This window comes from Narcine bancroftii, chromosome 5 (assembly GCF_036971445.1).
Source record: "Narcine bancroftii isolate sNarBan1 chromosome 5, sNarBan1.hap1, whole genome shotgun sequence".
In the NCBI taxonomy this organism is placed as follows: domain Eukaryota; kingdom Metazoa; phylum Chordata; class Chondrichthyes; order Torpediniformes; family Narcinidae; genus Narcine; species Narcine bancroftii.
Window position 1 is genome coordinate 82,114,853 of NC_091473.1, and position 16,906 is coordinate 82,131,758.

The following is a 16,906-nucleotide window of genomic DNA, read 5'->3' on the forward strand; positions in this document are numbered from 1 at the left end:
TGCGTGCACAAAGGTTCCTGTCTCAGCAGCATCTAACACATTGATCTGATAATCGACAAAGTATTTGCCAAAACTAATAAACAAAGACCAAGCAGGCTTTGTGCAAAGAGACAGGCAGTGGAAAATATTGGCAGACTGTTGAGTATAATGCACCTGCCTCAAACTGTGGCCCTGGATGCAGAAAAGGCATTTGACAGATTGGAGTGGGTTTTTCTATACAAAGTGCTGGAGAAATTGGGATTAGGGCAACTTTTACAAATTGGATAAAGCCGCTGTATCATGTGCCCAAGACTAAAGTTGTGACCATCTTCTCCAGCATTCCCACTGACAAGATCAAGTAGACAAGGATACCCGCTGTCTCTAGCCCTGTTCGTACTGGCCATGGAACCATTAGCTGAAGCCATTTGCCAGAATCCAGATATTAAAGGTTTTAGGGCAGGCCAGGAAGAACATAAAATCAATTTATTTCCAATTATTTAATATAGTTGCTTACCAGTAGAGCCACAACACCCCCTCTGCCTAATTGCCTATCCTTCCATTACACCATGCATTCTTGGACGTTCAGCTCCCAATGACATCCATCCTTTAGCCACCACTCTGTAGCTGTACTGCAGGATCATCCACCTTGTTTATAATGCTGTGTGCATTTAAGTATAATACTTTCAGACCAATATTTAAATGCAATATGTCTCTGTCATTCACCTGGCTATAATTTTGTCTCATCCCCTACCTATCATCCTTGTTGCACACTATCTTTGATTTACTCCTGTTTCCCCCTTCAACAGCCCTAAATCTCTGGCTCTTATCCTCCTGCCAAATTAGTTTAAACCCTCCCTAAAATCAGCATCACACCTCCTTGCCAGGATATTGATCCTCTTTGGATTAAGGTGTAGCCCATTCTTTTGTTTTAGTTGTACCTTCCCCAAAAGATACCCCAATGATCCAAGAATCTGAAACCCTTCCCTTGAACCAGTTTCTCAGCCACACATTTATCTGCCTGATCTCATTATTTTTGCCCTCACTAGCACATACCACAGGCAGTAATCCTGACATGACCAACCTGGAGGTTCTGCATCTCATCTTCCTGCCTAATTCTCTGGCAACACACAATCTGGGTGTATAATCTCTTGTCTGTTCTCCTCACTGTATAATCTGCACTACAGAGCCATGCTCACTGCTTGAGATCTGGTCACCATGGTCATCCTCTGTCATTTCATCCTCCCCAAAACTGAGAGGGATGACCACAGAGGTGCTATTTACATACTTCCTGTATCACTTTTTCACTCTCCCTTATGAGCTGTAGGTCATCAGGCTACAGCTCCAGTTCTATCCATGCAGAAGCTCAGATCAATTCTTGACCATAGATTGGACTGTTATAAAGGGGATCACAACCTCATTAATCCATGGCACTTGCCAACTCACATTGCTCTCTAGTATTTGCTGTTTTTACTCTACAGTGCAAAGTAACATTGAAAAAGCTGCAGCTCGGAGTAGGACATAAAAACTTAGAGAAATCAAATGTTCTGCTATATAGAGTGTTAGTGCAAAGGATAGGATATGATTTGATACATTAAGATGGAAGGAAAAAGATTATGTAAGAACAAGAGAAGAAATGATGGCATTCATGATCATGAGAAACATTTTGGGTGAATAATCCTTGTGCAGCATATTTTTCTACTTGGAAATTTATTTTTAAGGATTCAACCATCCTCGCGATAAGCATATTCAGCTAAAATTATAATTTAGTCCTGAAGGATTTATGAAAAAATAGTAAATGCCTTAACAAACAAAATTCATCCTGTGTAGCTATACTATACTGGGTTTGGCAAGAGAAATAAAAACAACTGAGGTTTTTGTTCATGCATGTAATAAGTTTAAGTTAAACAATATCCTAACAGAAACAAGTATGGCAGTGGGCACTGGCTCAGTTACTGCTCTGGCAGTCGGCATTAAAAACAAACCACATAATCCAGGAACTCACGCAAATTGTCATTCAGAAAATAACTTTTCAACATATGGCTGGTAGAATTCACATTTTTATAGGATCCAGGCCAGCAATAAGTACAAATTAAATTAAAACCAAGTTACGACCCACAGACAATTAACATTAGTTAACAGTTCAATTTTCAAGGTATACATTGAATAGTTTGTTATTTATCATTATTTTGAGATTTTGCTTTTTATTAACTCCTTTTATTTGAGTTTTGAAAGCAAGTGTTCATTAACTCCTTTTATTTGAGATCTGAAAGCAAGACTTCATACTTCCCAGAGATATTAATGTGGTGGTGTAAATTCGGAGTCCAAGGAGAAGCAGAATGGGATTCCCTGAAGGAGTGATTCTCACGTTGCTTTGGTTAGCCAAAACAGTAGGTTATAAGTTAAAGGAAGTTGTGATCACACTGCAGAGTTGAGTGCTTTCTTCAGATCAAGCTTTAAACACCATTTATGCTCTGGCCTCTGTGACACAAGGGAGACATTTAAGCGTTGGTGGCATTGCAAGATAAATCAGCAGTACTCAACCCCAACATTAAAGATGTTATAAGTTATATTCAAACACTCAATAATCCTTGGATTTTCGACCTTTGAAGAAGATGCCAATTGTTTATATATTTAACAATATTGGAAAAGTGAATATGAACATTAACTTCAAAGATGAGTACATAAACAAAAACAAACATGTTTACTCAACCTGATTCTTTCACTAGGTAAAGGGAGATGATGAGATTTTGGGTTAGGGAATGGTAAGTAAATTAGTAAAGAGTATGTAAAACCTTAACCATTTTGCTGACTTGAATTATTCTACTAATCATCATCATCTGTTCTGTAGCTTATACTTTCTGTTCTGGAGTTTTAAACAAAGTACGTATATTTTCCCCCAAACAGATTTATTTGTCACTCCTGGGAAAAAGAAGTTCTGAATAATAAGAAAAATAGTTTGTTTCTATATTAGAAGAGCATTTTCCAATAAAAGTGAGCAATTTTTATTTTGGTTTTAAATTGAATCCAATATGTGCAGCAAATCATATCAAAAATAACTTTTCCTATTGGACATATCTGTTAGTAGAAATAAATCCCATGTCTTAACCATTGCTCTTCCTTTTACATTATTGTTAAATTACTGTACCATTCTTTTGTTTTAGTTTGTTTTACTGGGTGCATGCCGGATATTCCTGGAGTTAATATTACAACTTCATGCTCCCCTACACTTTCAAAACACTTTTCTCACATGTCATAAATTTATATTGCGAGGCCATTTATTTGAGTAGTTTGTTGTTTAGAAAATATTCATTAGTTTTTGTTTGTTTCCCAGCCACTCATACTCATACTCTAACCCATGTTGTATTGTGACTAAGTTTACTCTAGATCCCATTTATATGGATGCTCTCTAGCTAGATTATTATGGTTTCAGGGATCTGGGCTGATTTCATCTTCTTTATCTCGAGATGACATAATGGAGGAATGGAGTTTAAAAACTAGATGAGAAGTTAGTGGTTCACAAAAACCAACATGATAAAGATATATTTTTGTCCATTGAAGGTTATTGATAATAAAAATATTTATATTTTTTGAAATTCTACTGAAAGAAACCAGCTAACAAATACAAAATTCACTGAAATTGAAAGTATGAGGGCTAACCAATCTTGCATACACAGGAAGATAGACAAATCTCTTAGTCTGATCAGATATATCCAAAAATACTGTGGGAAGCTAGAAAGGAAATTGCAGATGCCTTGTTTGAGATTTTTGAGTCATAATTAAGTGTAGGTGAGGTAGCAGAAGACTGAGGGTGGCAAATGTTGTGCCAGTATTCAAGAAGGAAAAAGTCTGAGAAATGCAGGCCTAACATCTCTGGTTGGTAAACTACTAGAAAGTGTTCTGAGAGAGAAGATACACTTGCACTCAGATGGACAGAGGCTGATTAGGGGTAATGAGCATGGTTTTGTAAGTGGGAGGTCATGTCTCACAAATATAATTGAGTTTCTTGAAGATGTGACCAAGAACAGAGCTGTAAACATTTTTTATATGGATTTTGGCAAGACAGTTGATAAGGTTCAGCACATTTAGCTGCACTGGAAGGTTTGGTTGTATGGGATCAAAGGTAGGACAGCAGATTGGTGAAAAATTGGCTTCATGGAAGAAAGCAAGAAGGTGAAAGTGGCATGTAACTCGTGGTGTGCCACAAGGTTTGGTACTGTGCCCATTGCTGTTTGTCATCAATATCAATGATTTTGGTGAAAATGTACATGGCATGATTAGCAAGGTGTGGATGCCACTGAAGTTGTAACGACACAGCTTACAAACAGATAAAGAATACACTCACTAGTTTCTTTCATCACACCATGAAATCGACTTTCTTTTATTATTTACTAGACACAACATTGCATACTTCAACTCCCCAAACACCACCCAACTCATCCCCTCTAATCTTCTCATTGGCTCACTGCCACATGGGTGATATCCTGGCACTCTTGCTCTCCTCCTGATGAAGGTAAGTATGCCACCACGACAGACAACTCCCACACCCCCCCCCCCCCCCAGCTTCCCAAACCATGCAAGAAGGCAACTGATTGGAACTGCCCCATTACGTATGTAGCACAATCATTAACCACAAGCAGACATGAAGTAAGTGATAAAAGGCTTTAATATCCAGAAATATCGGTACTTCTCTGCATGCTGCTGGCCCAGATTAAAGGCTGGAATGGAGGGAGGAGACTAGGGCTATCAACCTTTATTGGGAATCTATGGGGAGAAGTTACAGGGCCTGAGGTGGGCCAGCCTATACAGTTGAGTGGGTCACACCTCTACTACCATGTTCCACTACAACATAATGGTCTGGAGGGCTGACAGTTCGGCCTGACCTCATACGATAGTGCAAGACAAACGATGCCTGGTCTGACTGACAAGGGTGTGACTGGTCCTGTGGTTCATTGGCTCACTGTCACATGGGTGATCCTGACACTCTCACTCTCCTCCCGATGAAGGTAAGTACGTGACCGTGACAAAGTGTCAGATATTGCAGATAGTGAAGGCGGTTGCCAAAGATTGCAGCAGGATCTTGATCAGTTGGGTAGACGGGGAGAGGAAAGGTTGGTGGAATTTAATATAGAGAGATGTGAGGTATTGCATTTTGGAAGGTCCTGCATGGGTAGGACCTACACAATGAATGGTAGGATTCTGGGCAGTTTTGTAGAGCAGTGGGATCTGGAGGTTCTTGAAAGTCGCATCACAGGCCTTTAATCATTGAGATTACTGAGTATAGAAGTTGGGAGATCATATTGCAGTTGTAAAAGATGTTGATGAGGCTACATTTGGACTAGTGTGCTCAGTTTAGGTCACTGTATTGCAGAAAAGATGTTATCAAGGTGGAGAGGGTACAGAGAAGATTTATGAGGATGTTGACAAGGCTTGGTGGGGGGATTGGGGGTTGGGTAAGGGGGGGTGTTTATTCCTTGGAGTGAAGGAGGATCAAGTGTGATCTCGTAGAGGAATACAAAATCATGCAAGGAATAGATTGGTTGAACACACAGAGTAGGGGAATCAGTAGGTGTAAGATGAGAGAGGAACAGGAACCTGAGGGGTAAATTTTTATACAGAGGGTGGTGAGTGTATGGAATGGGTTGCCGATGGAGGTGATTGAGGCAGCTGTTATTGTAATGTTTTAAGAAAAGAAAGGATGGATATATGGACAGGGTAGGTTTTGAGGGATATGGGCCAAACACAGGAAGGTGGGATCTTTTGATTGATATGGGCAGTTGGGCTGAAGGGCCTGTATAACTCTGACCAAAGTGCTTGTGGGCTATGTGCAGTTTGACTTGCATTGTATTAAGATAAAATTCTCTTCTGAAATAGCCCATAACAGATTTATTTTTAGTCAACCATTGTGCTGAAATTACTTTTAAATACAGGGCACAACTTGAAAAATGAAAGTCGACCAACTAGGGATGCCTGTATTTGCTCAGAAGTTTCAGCTGTGCTCAACCCCAGTCTTAAGGGATCTTAGTTTAAACCTGTATAAATTTGGTTGAGCCATTAACACACAAATTCTGAGGATTAAAAAAAAAATCCCCTTGTCTTCTTATGGAGATTAAGGCCAAGCGATAACTCTTCAGCCTTAACTCTAATTGTTTAACACTTTATTCCTTCATGTTTAGTCCTCTTCCAGAATCGTTTCTGTCCTGACAACAGCCTAGCCTGAACTGTAACTGGAATTTCCTTCCCTGCCTGCTCGCTGGTGGGAATCCTGGCTGAAGTCTGCTCAACGTCATAATAAACCCAGAGCAAGCAAAATAGTTTTGCATAATGGAAAATTCAAAGGTAGAAACCTCTCTTTCCCTTTGCTGTCACCATGTCTTGATGAACAAAATTGGCCAAAAAGTTCTGCATGTTTCTGGTCCCTTATTGTTTGGAATCGCATAATGCTTACAGACCACTTGAGAAAAGAAATGGATTGTTGCATCCAATTGAATTCATTTTTGGCTTAATTTCTTTATTTTTCTCCCACTTCCTGTTTAATAGTTGCTTATTCCATGTGCCCCTCATCCTCAAATCCCTTGCTTTCTGCTTGACCTGGTTAATAAGGCTGTTGGTCATGGGTTCTTTTCAATTGCCAGAAATGGTTTAGCACACACAAGGCACACTTGCTGCAGGGCTAAGAGAGATGTGGGGGGTGTCATTGGAAGAGTGACACTGGCCTGTAAAAGTGTCAGGCATACCTGTGTGTGTATATTATGTGTATTATATGTATGTATGTATCTTCTTCAATGTCAGTCATTGAAAATGTTCAATAAGCTGCACCTCTAAAGCCTATTAGAGAGAGAGAAAAAAATAGATGTAATTCTACAGGAATACTACACTGCGGAAGACCAATAGGTGTGACCATGTGTATGTTAGTTGTCTAATATCTATATACTAAAAGGGTAATGCAGGAAAGTTTTGGCGCAGTAAGAGATCTGACATGATCTTTTTGAATGGTGGAACAAGCAAGAGCGGCCAGTTAACTAATTGCTTCCGTATTCTATCCCTTTGCCCAGTAAGTGTTGTCAGCTGGATGTAAAAGATCCTTTGGCACTATTTGAAGGAGAAAAGGGATGTATCGATGGTGTCTTGGGCATCATTTATATATCATTACATATTATAGAAACACTTTATCTGCTCAATTTTATGCAATTGTTTGTGGGAGTTTATTATGCACAAATTGCCTGCCAAGTCTCCTGCATTAGAATAGTGACTTTGCTCAGAAAGTGTTTAATTCCCTCTGATGCTTTGGAATTTCCTTAACAGATAATGAGAAACACTATATAAATAAGAATCTTTTCAGTGGTATGACTCCTGCCCATTCATAATCCACGGGAGACTGAAAAGCTGGAATTACATGTGTTTCTCTCTATTGTGAGCTTCACAAAAATACATTAAAAAAAATGCTCATGGGAGGCTGGGCTATCCTGGCCTCACAGAGCAGGTGAATTGGCTCCAATGAGCAAGATCCATTATTTTCTTGACTAAACTCCACCAACATGATTGAAATTAGGAGCTCACCATGAGGGGAAATGTACATGATATCTTTCCAAGGTGGGCCTCTAAGAAGAAAAGGTTTGGGATTTTAGATCTTGGCTAGTTTGTAATATTGCCTTTGAAGTAACTGGCAGTAAACACATTTAAACAATTCCACAGGGCATAGAAATTTAAATTAGGTGGGGGGAAAATGGAAAAAGTATAAAAGCCTAAAAATGAAAAAAAAGTTTCAGATCCCTTATGTTTAATTCCCAATGAGCTGACCTATTGTTTCAAATATGTGTGAGTTCTGAAATGAATTGTTTTATTTGGCTGGAGCAATTTTTGGAAAGTTTATTGTTGTCCATTTTGATATCAAATGGCAAAGCAATGACTTTGTATCCCTGACAGCTGTGTCAACTTCCACTAAATCAAAGGGTTTTTTTTAAAATATGGACTTCAACAGTTAAGGAAATAATGTTTTTTAAAAAAAACCTTAGGTGTGAATAATATGTTTGAACAAGTCCAAGTTTGAGATGGTGGCCAAAGCCATGATCAAATGGGGATGGCTCAGAGTATGGGAGAGAAAACAATAAACGAGGAGTTCCCAGACAGGCTCCAAGCTGCTGGGCTGTTGTGGTGATTTCTATTACAGATGAAAGGAAAGAATTACAATTGTAAAAGACCAATTGCTTTCATTTCAAGTTATCCCAAAGCTTCTTGCAGCTTGTTATGCACTTTTAATGTATAAAAGTACACGTTTTGCAAAGCAAAGCACAGTGTTTGTGGACTGAAAGCTTCCACAAAAAATGGTGAAACTAATTTTCAGTTTGTTTAATATAAAAAATATATTTAATTGTTTGCATTTTTCTTAACCTTTGATCAATTAAAGGATAAATACAATATACATAATAATATAATTTTTGCATATTATCAATTAAAAATGTATTTGAAAAAGAGACTTGGAGCAGATTTGAGACTCCCTAAACAAAGTCAATTCAAAGATATAATAACAGATATATTTGTTGTTAAGAAATTTATTACTAATATATATATAAAATTACAAGAGACTATAAAAAAAGATTTATATAAATCAAAAATCCGATGGGAAAGATTTAAATATACAAATTCAGGAGGAGATTTGGTCAAAATTATGTTATGAAAGTGTTACGAATACAGTAAATGTTAGATATCAAATGGTTCAATATAATTTTCTTCATCAATTGTATTATACTCCACATAAGTTTGTTTAATTATTGATGAGTGAGTAATCTGAAGAGTGAGTGTATTAAAAACACATTTTTATGCGTCTTTGCAGTTTCTTCAGTCAGCTGACAGGTAAGGTTAAAAGGTAAGGTTCCCAAAATTTGCAGACCTTCCAGTATATTTGTCCCATAAATCCAAAAGTGATCTTCCTAAACAGCTATAGATCATCAGGACCTGCCAAACCCGGACTTAGCTTTGGTCTTGGTCAATAGCTTTAATTGCGTGGAGTTTTGTTGTATTTGTTTTTCACCCTTGGTCATCCAGGAGGGGGAAAGAAACAGGTTTAAACTTCGTCACAAAATTACCAGTACTCTATTGAAAGTGTTCAATAAGCGGCACCTCCGAACCCTACCTTGTTTCACAATCTAGGGAGCATTTTTCTCTGTTTTTAAGGCATCCTTTCCCTCCAGATAATTTTCTGATACATGAATAGGTTTATGTGCTCAGACTTGGACTTGTTCAAAAGCATTGCTCACACCTAAGGTCAGAGCAGCAGGACATTGTTATTTGTTTACATTCCTCCTTCAGTTTTAAGTAAATGTGGAGAGCAAATGAGGCCAGTAAATTGTACGATACTGAGAGGTGTGAAGAAACAGGGACCTTGGGGTGCATGGACACTTGGTTGCCGTTCACTGTTGCAAATTGGTTCTTTCTGTATCTTGCTTCTGGCCAAAATTTTAAATTTAGAAACAAATCTAAATATTCCTGAATAGTGATGATCCCAATAGAGATTTACAGGGATTGCCCAAGGAAGTCTTTCCTACTGAAGTGCACCCTCTGCTCACCATGATTTGACAGGTAGCATATCCATACCAAAAGCTAGGAATAAACTCTGGTCAAGTGAAGAAGAGAGAAGAACAAGGAAGTGAACAAGTAGGACAAAGGAGACAATGAGATGAGTGGCAGGGGAGGGAGAAGAAGAAGGGCAAATGGGAAGGGTGGATGGAAGGTGAGTAGAAAGAATGTGGGGAGAGAGGGTAAGTGGAGGGAGAGGAGGAGATGGATGAAGTGAGGGCTGGAGAAGAAAGAAAGGGAAGAAGGACATGGGAAGGAGAGTGGAGGTATAAGAGAAAGAAATGAGAGGAGGGAAGATGGTAAACCTTTTCTTTGCCAAGGAATTTAAACTCAATTAGGTAACTGGGAAGGAGATTATGACAGTGGAAGGATTCCAGGTTGATGGGGAGTACATTAGATTTGATGGAAGGGAAGGAAATGGTCAGAATTATCATCATGAGACCAGCTATGGAGAACTGGTAGTTAATTTATAAGATGAATGTTTATGGTCTTTTTACAATTTGTGCTAAAATCCTTTTTATTAAGATTAAAATTTAAAGGTCAAGTAAAAGGAAATTCAGGATACATAAATTAATTTTTGTTTGTCTTAATTAATTAAGTATAAATCTCCAGAAATATTTTTGCAATACAAGTCTTTGGGTATTAAGAAAAAAAAATTGAATAGCCTCATGACTCCATAGGACTTCGATAGAATTCTCTCTTTTCACAAATTGTCCTTTTGGAACAATGGTGGTTGTGACCCACTTTCGAACAAAGAAGTTCTGTATTTTTTGTTCTGTTATGTTTGCCTAAGCAGACAGAACAGAGAAGTTTGGATACAGTTCAAACGACTGACAACCCTAGAGTCTTTGGTTATTTCCAGGACAGGCTTCTTAATGCACATTTTTGAAGGACTCGGGTGATGGATTTAAGACAATTGATTCAGTCAAGGAGAAGGTCTGCAAAAAGTTCTACCATCAGGGTAGGGTTTTAAAGCTTATAGCTTGCAATATAAATGAACATTTGGGTGAGCTAATGCAGATTTAAATTACTTTTCATTGTACTCTCTTTTGATCTCTGGATATCATCAAACATTATGTAAGGTAAATAATGAACAGGCACCCTTGGAATGAAGATGATCTTGGTGGACAGTTTCTGCACAGCAAGATCCTAAAGGCAACAATCAAAATAAATAATTAGTTGATCTATTTTAAGTGACATTCATTGAGGCATGAAAATTGATTGAGATCTGAGGCAGATTTGGATCTTTAATGTGTCCAGTGTCATCAGTACTGGAATGGATTAATTAAATTTCAGTGTCCTTTTGGCTCCATGCAACTTATCCCATGAGTTTCCCACAAGTAAACACATCCACAATCAGGATGTTGAAGAAAAAATATGCTAAATGGATGTTAGGTTTTATACGTTAGTGGTTAACAGCTTGTTTTTGTGGCATTGCTTGGAGTAACACATGAACAGATAATGCCTTCTCATTGTTTATAATTAGTATAAATGGTAAACCTTTCTGCATCTGAGGAGCATTTGTAAATTCAGTCGAGTAATATTTCAGAAAGGAAAGCTTCTTCACCTCCCAAACTGTCACTGGTTCAGAGTATAAGCTGGTGACTCATCAGTTTCTCATGGAATAATCCCATTTTATTCCCACCCCATCCCATTTAGATTCTGACTGGGGTTTGGTGGGGGGTGGGGGGGTGAAATAGAGGTTTGCAGGAATAAAATGGGCTCAAACCTTCACATGTGGATTAGAAAATATTTAACCATATTGGCATCAGCACGAAATTGAACCAAGGCCACAGAAATGAGCAAAAAATGACCTCATCAATAACAAAAAAGGAGAAAATGGAGAGAAAGAATAAATAAGGAAAATAAATGCAGATTTTCATAATTCTTCAAAATATGAAATGGAAGAGAGCACAGAGTAAACCTGGACCCATCTGAGGACAAGACATGAGAAATTACAGACAACCTTTGTATTATTAGAGTTTATTTATTTACTTTTTTTTTCCACACAAATTCTGTGAACAAATTTTATTTCACATCTCTAAATTTTGGATAGTGATTTGTGAATTCTATAAGGGTGAATTTCTGTTTCCCCAATAACTTAAATGTGGAAGAAAATAGGAATAGTTGGAAATAACAAGCCTATTATGGATGAAGAGAGTTGAATGGTAAAATATAAGGGTGGGGTGAATGCTGGTGAGAATAAAATGAAAATATTCTGTAATTAATGTTAATGGATGCTTGATGGCAGACATGGACTGAGTTTGCTGCAGGAATTGTTTCTGTGGTCTATGACCAAAATTAAAACATACTGGGGACATTAACTGGTTCTGATGCCTACATCCAAAATGGAAGAAGAAATTTTAAATTTAAATTTAGATGTACAGCACAGTAACAGGCCATTTCGGCCCACGATCCAGTGTCACTCAATTAACCTACAACCCCCGGTACATTTAGAATGGTGGGAGGAAACTGGAGCCAAGAGGGAAAACCCACACAGATACGGGGAGATTGTACAAATTCCTTACGGACATCATGGGGTTTGAATCCCGATTTCTGGCACTGTAACAGCGTTGCAGTAACCTCTATGCTAACTGCGCCGAGGAGGCATTGATGATTATCTTCCAAAATTCTCTAGATTCCATGTACTAATCCTGAAACTAAACGTTCTCAAGCTTACAACATCCTCACAATATTTTAAAATTATTGCATTATTGTTTCTTTAGATTAAGCAATCTTTCCATGTCCTGAAATTCCCGAAGACTGGGGTACACTCATTCCAGACACTTAAAAAAAAATGATTAGCTGATTTAAGTCCTTCAAAGGATGGGTCGGGGAATGAGGAATGTGTGATAGTACAGATCTATCACCAATGTACATAGTGTATATAGTTACTGTATCTAGACTGTGCTTACAGCGATTGGCTGAGAGCTAAACCACGCCTATTGTCTGGGCCTTAAAGGGTTGTGTCCCTAGCCAGGTCGGATCATTCCGGACTGGTCGGCTACCTGTGAAGAGCTCCTGTCTTTTGCTAATAAAAGCCTTGGTTTGGGTCAACAAGTCTTTGGTTCTTTCGACAAGCTCTACAATTTTATTAGCAAAAAGAATTTTTTTTTTAAAGGGATGGAGCGTTTAACTCGGCCAGAAAAACTTGATATCGACCCACAGTCAGCTACAGCCTTCAAAGCCTTTAAGTTCTGGCTGCTGAACTTTGAAAACTTCCTGAGACTCATTAAGGTGGAGGAGGATAACCAGTGTCTAACAGCATTGCTGTCTATGGTGTCCTTGAGAGTCTACGAGAACATCCAGGATGAGACCACTTACACTGCAGCCATAAAGATACTGAAAGAACTGTATGATCAACCGGTGAACAGAGTTCATGCCCGGCTCGTGCTTGCTTCGAGGAAGCAACAGCCCAGCGAGTCCAGCAGGGCATATTTACAAGTATTAAAGGCATTGGGCAAGGACTGTAACTGTGTGGACAAAACTACTCCCGAGATCACAAATGATCTCGTCCGGGATGCCTATGTGGCCGGGCTCCGATCAAACGAAGTGAGGCTGCGCTTGCTCGAGCAAGGGGTAGAAAAACTAGAGGACGTGGCCCAGATTGCAATCACAATGGAGGATGCAGCCTTAAAGTCCACCGAGTTCTCTAGGGACTGGACCCCATGTTCTGATGTGAGTAGAGTGCCCTTCTACCCTACCACTGACAGCCTGTCGGCTGCTGCTACCCTGCCCCCTGCGAACCCAAAATGTTATTTCTGCAGGAGGGACAAACACAGCAGGTCCCAGTGCCCAGCAAGAAAAGCCAGGTGCCAGAAGTGCCTTAAAAAGGGCAACTTTGCTGCAGTCTGTAGGTCTAAAATGGCCGCCGGCAAACACAGTGCCTCATGTGAAGCCCAACCGCCACTATCCCGTTCAAACTCTTCTTCCCCAGAGCTCTCGTCCAATGAGAGCGAGGGCTCCTCTGCATGGCAACGCCTGACGTCACGGAGACGCCGAACCCGGAAGGGGCAGCCCACCCTCGCAACCATGGTGTTGGCCTGCCTCTCGCCCCCATGCGGAACACTCGATGCTACCGCCGCTGCTGCCGCCGCCACAGACACCCCAGGGGCCGATGCTACCGCCACTGCTGCCGCCGCCACAGACACCCCCAGGGCTGACGCTACCGCTGCTGCTACCACCGCCACAGCCACCCCTGCGGCCAACCAAGTACTCACCCTAGCGTCCATCGCCGACGACCGCCAGGGGCCGACCGCCGCGACCAACGACCTACCCACTGCCAATCGCGAGCAACTACAAACCCCACTACTTACCATTCACCCGCCGACGCCGCCACAACAGCACTTCCGGGAGTTCCTCCAACCTGCTCCTCGAGCCTTGACTATGTCATCCCGTTGTTGCGTGACGTCATCCCGTTGCGTGACGTCATCCCGCAAAACTCCCCTGTCAACTGCTTCAATAACACTAAACCAGCAATGCTCTCATCCCCTCACCAGAGCAATGGAACTGATTAAAGTGCATGGACACTACACCAATTGCTTATTTGACTCTGGGTCAACTGACAGTTTTATCCCTCCAGATCTGGCCCTCCGTTGGGGACTTGACATTATCCCCACTACCCAGAGGATCTCATTAGCGATGAGGTCGCACTCGACTGGGATAAAGGGGTATTGCATCGCCATGCTGGAAGTACAGGGCGTAACGGTCACCCACTTCAAATTATTCATCCTTCCCCAATTGTGCGCCCCAGTGTTGCTGGGATTAGACTTCCAGTGTCAGTTCCGAACGGTGTCCCTACACTTTGGGGGACCCCACGCCCCCCTCTCGGTCTGCCATCGCCCCACCCCCGAAGCACCCGAGCAACCTGCCCCCGCGCCCCGGGGCCAATCCTGCGGCCTTTCCACACTCAGGATTGCCCCGCCAGCACTCTTCGCAAACCTCACCCCTGGCTGGAAGCCTGTGGCCACCAAAAGTCGGCAATATAGTTACGAAAACAGGCAATTCATTAGGAGTGGCAATTCATTAGATTGCTGGATGAGGGCATCATCGAACCCAGTTTTAGCCCCTGGAGAGCCCAGGTGGTGGTTGTCAAGAACGGGGAAAAACTACGGATGGTGGTCGACTATAGCCAGACCATTAACCGCTTCCTGCTCCTAGATGTGTACTCCCTGCCACGCATCACGGATGTGGTGAACCAGATCGCCCAATACCGCATTTTCTCCACCATTGACCTACATTCGGCCTACCACCAGCTCCCGATCCGCTGCGAGGTCCGACCATTCACGGCCTTTGAAGCGAATGGGTGGCTATATCAATTTCTCAGGGTACCATTCGGGGTCACGAATGGTGTCGCGGTCTTCCAGCGGGAAATGGACAGGATGGTGGACCAGACGGGCTAACCGCTACCTTCCCATATCTGGACAATATCACCATCTGCGGCCACGACACGCAGGACCATGACGCCAACCTAGACAAATTTCTTCAAACTGCCCGTCGGCTGAACCTGACTTACAATTTGGACAAGTGTGTCTTCCGGACCACACGACTCGCTATTCTAGGTTGCGTGGTGGAGAACGGGATAGTCATGCCAGATCCTGACCGCATGCGTCCCCTAATGGACTTACTCCCCCCCCCCCCCCATACCCAGAAAGCTCTCAAACGCTGCCTGGGCCTTTTCTCGTATTACGCCCAATGGGTTCCACACTACGCCGACAAGGCGCGTCCTCTTATCAAGACCACCTCCTTTCCCCTCTTGACCGAAGCCACAGTGGCTTTCGATCGAATCAAATCCGACATCGCTGCTGCGACGCTGCACGCGATCGATGAGTCTGTCCTGTTTCAAGTCGAGAGCGATGCATCCGACTTCGCCCTGGCAGCCACCTTGAACCAGGCCGGTCGACCTGTAGCCTTCTTCTCCAGAACCCTCCAGGGTCTGGAGAGTAGACACTCCTTGATCAAGAAGAAGGCGCAGGCCATAGTTGAAGCAGTGCGTTGTTGGAGACATTACCTCGCTGGGAGGCGCTTTACACTGTTGACTGATGAACGCGCGGTCTCCTTTATGTTCAACAACACCCAGCGTGGTAAGATAAAAAACGACAAAATCGCCAGATGGAGAATCTAACTCTCCACCTTTAACTATGACATCCTGTACCGGTCTGGTAAGCTCAACGACCCGCCTGACATGCTCTCCAGGGGGACGTGCGCCAGCATACAGATGGACATACTACAGAAACTCCATGAGGCGCTTTGTCATCCAGGGTTAACTAGGTTTGCCCACTTTGTCAAGGCGCGCAACTTACCCTACACAGTCGAGGAGATCCGCTCCATGACCCGAACCTGTTCAGTGTGCGCTGAATGCAAGCCCCTCTTCTTCCGTCCGGATAACTCGCACGTTATCAAAGCCACCCGCCCCTTCGAGCGTCTTAGCGTAGACTTTAAGGGGCCCCTACCGTCGACCAACCGTAATACCTACATCCTTACGGCCATCGATGAGTACTCCCGCTTCCCGTTCGCTGTGCCCTGCCCAGACACCACTGCCACCTCAGTGATACAGGCCCTTCACAGTATTTTTGCCATTTTCGGATACCCCAATTCCATCCACAGTGACAGGGGGTCCTCATTCATGAGCGCGGAGCTGCAACAGTACCTTCTGGAGTGTGGTATCGCTTCAAGCAGGAGCACGAGCTATAACTCACGTGGTATCGGCCAGGTTGAGAGGGAGAATGCCACCATATGGAGAGCGTTTACACTGGCTCTCCGGTCTAAAGGTCTCCCCACCTCTCACTGGCAGGAGGTTCTCACTAGTGCCTTACACTCCATCCGCTCCCTCCTATGTACTGCAACAAATGCCACCCCCCACGAAAGGATGTTCCTTTTCCCGAGGAAATCCGAATCAGGAACCACTCTACCGGCATGGCTCACCGTCCCTGGCCCCGTCCTTTTGCGACACCACGTCCGGCACTCAAAGAATGACCCCTTGGTCGACCGAGTGACTCTACTCCACGCGAACCCACATTACGCCTACGTTGAGTTCCCAGACGGGCGGGAGGACACTGTTTCAGTGCGGGACCTAGCTCAGCACGTGGTAGACCCAGCAAACCCCTCAACCCAACCTTTCCCAACTCTTTATTCCCCAGGCCCCGTGCCGCAACAGAAGGACCAACAGCACCCCAACGACCCGGGCCACCCTGCCGACAACACGACTGGGGAATCGAGCGACGGAGCAGTCGCACCCGACGAGCCCGCTGGCAACACCATCCCAGCGACCCCAATCCCGGCACCACGGCGGTCACGCCGGATGGTCAGACCTCCTGACCGCTACAGTCCTTGACTTACCCCTTCCTTTCATTCT

The 16,906-nt window shown here is 42.6% G+C and overlaps 1 protein-coding gene across 7 annotated transcripts in view; it reads left to right on the forward strand.

Annotated features, from left to right (window-relative positions):
• Positions 1 to 16,906, forward strand: part of LOC138763621 (zinc finger protein GLIS3-like) — a 331,893-nt gene that overhangs the window by 123,236 nt on the left and 191,751 nt on the right. The gene's annotated exons all lie outside the window — the stretch shown is intronic.